The following is a 5302-nucleotide window of genomic DNA, read 5'->3' as shown; positions in this document are numbered from 1 at the left end:
CTCTGCCCCTCCCTGTGCCCAGGGATGGACAGGGATGGACAGGGATGGGCAGGGACAGACAGGGACAGACAGGGATGGACAGGGATGGACAGGGATGGGCAGGGATGGGCAGGGATGGGCAGGGACACCCAAGGACAGCCAGGGACCCACAGGAACACCCAGGGACATCCAGGGACAGACAGGACCCATGGGAACACCCAGGGACATCCAGGGCTGAGGGTCCCTCTCAGCTGGGGCTCCTCTCCAGGCTGAGCAGCCCCAGCTCCCTCAGCCTTTCCTGGGCACTGAGATGCTCCAGGCCCTTCCTCAGCTCCAGGAGCTCCTGTCCCTGCTCTGCTGAGGAGCCAGGGCTGGACACAGCACCCAGAGGTGCCTCCAGGGCTGGACACAGCACCCAGAGGTGCCTCCAGGGCAGGACACAGCACCCAGAGGTGCCTCCGGGGCTGGACACAGCACCCAGAGGTGCCTCCAGGGCTGGACACAGCACCCAGAGGTGCCTCCAGGGCTGGACACAGTACCCAGAGGTGCCTCCAGGACAAGACACAGCACCCAGAGGTGCCTCCAGGGCTGGACACAGCACCCAGAGGTGCCTCCAGGGTAGGACACAGCACCCAGAGGTGCCTCCAGGGCTGGATCACCTCCCTTGGTGGGCTGTCGAGACCTCAAGAGCTTCAGGACAATTTGGCTCTTCCAGTAGTGCTCTCACAGACACTGTTTGGACGAAATATTTTCACTTTTTAAAATGTTAGTTGTTGAAGAACATGATTGTGAAGGAACAGTGAGGATTTCTCTTGCAGATTGTACAGAAATTAAAAAAACCCACAGTTACAAATGAGAGAAAACATGTCTTGAAGAAGAAGAATGCTTTTTTCCTCTGCTCAGAATAATTGAAGAGCCTCGTGCCTGTGGAGAGGAAGCCTCTCTTTTAGTCACTATTTTGATTACCTTATTTATTTTTATAGAGATAATTTATGTTTTGTCAGTATCTAGCTTCTGTTTTACTCTGAGTCTCCTCTACTTAGTCCATTTGAGGATAACAGCAAAGCACACAGAAGAAGAGGTAATAAAAATAAATGTACATGTTAGTAAAACAAACAGTTAAATATTTTATTGATGTATAATGAAATAAATTTTTAAAATCTGATTTTTTACTTTTGTTTGGCAAAAAACAAGCGGTTTACCTGCTTTCTAATCTCTCTTTCATTAGCATATTTAATTATGCTATTGTATTTAATCATCAAAATGCTCAGTAATGTACATTTTGTTCCCAGCCATGGATTGCCATTGCTATGTGTATCCATGATAGATATTTTTAATAAAATCAGTAATTACCCTTTATTGTTCTTTTAAATTGTTATTTTTTAAGTGTGTTAAGGAACAACAGGTTTGGGGTATAAAAAAAAGCAAGCTCTCATTTTGCCATTTCATAATATTATGAAATAAATTTCCTTTAAATAGATGCTAATAAACCTTTTTTAAAAAGCAGTGCTTAATTATCTTGAAGTTGTTTACAAGTGGGGTTTTGGCAGCTGAGCTCTGGCTGCAGCAGTGCTGGGGCAGGTGTTGGGAAGGCTTTGCTGGCAGCTCAGGTCCTGCACAGCCTCTGCTTTCCCTGTGCACTTGGCCAGCACCTGGATTTGGTCTGGGAGTGTGACAGGCACATTTTGTAACAAGTGGAGAGGTCCAGATTGATCCATTTAAGGGCATTGTTAGGGTTCTGTTTAACAAAGTGTTGTTTGGTTCTGTTTAACAAAGTAAAAGTCTGAGACTAGAGGATGCTTTATGGGATTTGTAATGTATCAAATATTTTCTTTTTTTATATATATTTTATCTATTTTTTAATATATTTCCTTTTTATTTATATTTTCAAATAGAAAATATCTTTCAGTGCAGAACTCTAAGTAAAATTTGCAACTGAAACAAAGCCAGCTCAATAAAATAATGAAGAGTATTTTCAGTTAACTGAATTGAAATGAATATGTGAGTTGTGAGGAGAGCTCAGTCCCTGGCTCACCTAACCACATAATCCATTTATTTAACTTATTTCCTATTTCTTTTATAATAGTGTGGTGGCAATCCACCTTCTTTATTGCTCAGAGAATGCCCTAAAATAGCCTGATTTAGTTTATCAGCTGTAATGACACCTGTTTCTTTGTACATGGTTTGGGCTGCAGTGATTGAAGGCCTCACAAACAGGTTGTTTGTTCTCTGGTGATTTTTGTGTCAGTCTCACTCCTCTCTTCTCTTTTCTCTGTTGCAAGTCTTTCAGAACACCCCTTTCTGTATAATTGCTCACTTTCATCTCTGTCTGCACCCTGTGGACCACTGATGATATCTGAAGTGGTTTAAAAGAAAGCAAAAATTAGATCCAAATGTTAGGGGGATGTTCCTTCCTCAGAGAAGGGCAAAGCCAAAACACTTCCATAGCACTGCAGGACTGGAGAACTTTGTTTAATCAGTGTTTTCATCTGTCATGTCTGCAAAGGTATTTATGGCACATTTTGGCTCAGAGGCATTGGAATGTGCAGGAGCTGTGAGGGCTGAGGCTCAGCAGGGGAACTGGCACAGAAGGACACATTGCACATGGGCTGTCCCTCACTCCGAGAGGTCTGTCCATGGGACAGGGCTGTGGAAGGTGTTTGTGGGACAGGATCTCTTCCAAGAGAAGAGCAGCACACACTGTGGAGGGGCTGGGTTTACCCTGAACTGCCACACACCTATGAATTTTGAATTTAAGGTAAACCTCTGGATTATTTTCCCTCTGTTTGCCTTGCTGTTTTTTTTTTTTTTTAATAGTAGGTGTGTTTCCCTAGGCTTGTTTCATCCTGTGGAAATTAAGAGAGGAAGATGAGGAATAAGGAATAAAGTGGGGAGAGAGAAGGCTTAAAGTGGGGAGAGAGAAGGCTTCAGCTTTTATCTTACACCCTGAATAAAATCATTGTTGGACACATTTCTGTTTGGTGTTCCTCCTGTAGATCAAGAACACTGTCTTTGAAAATCACAAAGGAAACCTTCCCACTGCTGGTTCTAGGAGAAGTTTGGTGGGGCTTGCAGCTCCAGGTGTCCCTGCTCATGGCAGGGGGGTTGGAACGAGCTTATCCTCAAGGTCCCTGACAACCCAAGCCTTTCAGAGATTCTGTGCTTATGAGTTTTGTTGCTGTTGCTTGAAAAATGGCCACTGTTTCAATATATTGTGGGACTGAAATATTCTGTGAGCTTCTCCACCACTCTGTGATGCTGACAAATTTATATTTTGTAAATAAAAATTAATTTCAATTTTTCCTGGGCTGCAGAGAGAGGCTGTACTGTGCTGATAGTTGGAGAACACAGGTTTTGGTGGCATTACCATCTTCCAGTGCACCCAAGTTTCTCTTTATCTCTTCCCAGTCTGTCTAGAGGAAGGGCTGGGGACTTTCCTGAGGTTTCCAGATTCTGGATGGCCTGTGCTGGTTGGAGTGACTGACTGACTGATGACCTCAGTGTGGGTGTGCAGAGGGGAAGGCAGAATTCATAGCTACACCTGTTTTCTCTCTCTGTATCTGAAAGCATCAGTTCAGGATTCACACAAAGCTTGCTGCTCATGCCACGCTCCTTTTTCTTCCCTTTGTGCATTCTCAGTCTCTGTAACCTGCTGCTGGGAAACAGAATTTAATCAGTGCACTGCTAATAAACTCTGCCTGCTGCTCTCCATAGGGTCAGGGGACACAGGCACAGGGCCCCAGATGAGGAGGGACATCTCCACCCGCTGTGGTGTCTCTACTGACAGCAGCAATTTCTTGCAATTAGGCTCCTGCAGCAGGTACTTAACCCGGGGGCAGCAGCTGATTGTCTGTGTTTAACTTCACTCCTCCACTCGGGCTCTGTGTTCAAACCCCAGTGTCCCTCCACGGCTTCCTTTCCTCTCTGTTCCTCCCCTGATGCAGGGTTACAGAGCTGTGACAATTGTTATTGATAATCTAAACCAACCTTTTCTTTTCTACGCCTCACCTTGAGCAAGAGGATGACAGAGAACAAAATGAGCTCTGTGACACACAATAAGGAATGAGCAAAACTGGCCTTAAAAGTCAGCTTTTCTGTGAAATTCTGATGGCAGAAAAAGCACTCTCTGGGCATTGTTTGCTCAACAATGTCTTTTTACCTGGATTGAGAACAAGATTCCACTGAAGGAATTCCACTGAAAGTTTGTTTCATTCAGGCCACTTAGAATCATCAAATCATTTAGGTTGGAAAGCCCTTTAAGATCGAGTCTAAGTGTTGGCCCAGCACTGCCAAGCCCCACAGGAAACCATATCCCAAGTGCTCTACACCTACATGTGTTTTAAATCCCTCCAGGGATTGTGACTCCAGAAGTTCCCTGGGCAGCCTGTTCCAACACCTGGCCATCCTTTCTGTGAAGAATTTTTTCTCATATCCAATCTAAACCTCCCCTGGCCCAGCCTGAGGCCGTTCCCTCTCCTCCTGTGGCTGTTCCCTGGCAGCAGAGCCCGACCCCCCCGGCTGTCCCCTCCTGGCAGGGATTGTGCAGAGCCAGAAGGGCCCCCTGAGCCTCCTTTGCTCCAGGCTGAGCCCCTTTCCAGCTCCCTCAGCCTCTTCTCATAGCACTTGAGCTCCAGACCCCTCCAGACTTGCATATCCCAAGGATCCCAGAAAGGTTCCTGGCTGCGGAGTATTTGCTGCAGCCCGCCAGAGTAATGAAAGGTAGCAAAGCATCAGTGGGTGATGAGGTATTAAAAAACACTCTTCAGTCCTTGACTTTGATGTGAACGTTCAAAATGTAATTAATGGTTCAGCCAGGCTGAAATGAAAATACAGCATTTGCACACTGAAAATCCCAGAGACTGCAATTTTCCTTGTGTGGGTTCAGGACTTGTTTCAGGAGATCTGTGGCAGCTGTTTCATTGCTTAAGCTTCTTAAGAATTTCCTATTTTTTCCCCCCCAAGCTCTTAGGACACATAGAAAATTTTACTTCAGGGTACAAAGTTTACACCAATATCTGATTTCTTAAGTATTCAAATTGGCCTAGTCTATTTCTATCTTGGTTTGGTGGGTATCTTTGTATGGTTGATGCTGAGACACCTATTAGCAGCTTTTATTCCATTTCCCAAGTGCAAAGTTACTACTTCTCAAATATTTTCTTGCATTATTTGGAAGCTATCATTTGAGAATACAGAAATGAAGACATTTGTCCAGTTTCAAATATCAACACTACCAGAGAATTGTACGTGAATTATAAATTTTCCTTATCTTTTGGAAGAAAACGTTATGAAAAAGGTGATGTTAGATCCCATGAATAGATGCTGC

At 44.6% G+C, this 5302-nt stretch overlaps 1 protein-coding gene across 12 annotated transcripts in view; it reads left to right on the top strand.

Annotated features, from left to right (window-relative positions):
- Positions 1–5302, top strand: part of PTPRT (protein tyrosine phosphatase receptor type T) — a 432610-nt gene that overhangs the window by 277987 nt on the left and 149321 nt on the right. The window lies entirely within an intron of this gene.

Source organism: Cyanistes caeruleus, chromosome 16 (genome assembly GCF_971803275.1).
Source record: "Cyanistes caeruleus chromosome 16, bCyaCae1.hap1.1, whole genome shotgun sequence".
NCBI classification, from domain to species: domain Eukaryota; kingdom Metazoa; phylum Chordata; class Aves; order Passeriformes; family Paridae; genus Cyanistes; species Cyanistes caeruleus.
Note: the sequence above shows the minus strand (reverse complement) of the source record. Positions and strands in the feature narration are given on the sequence as shown.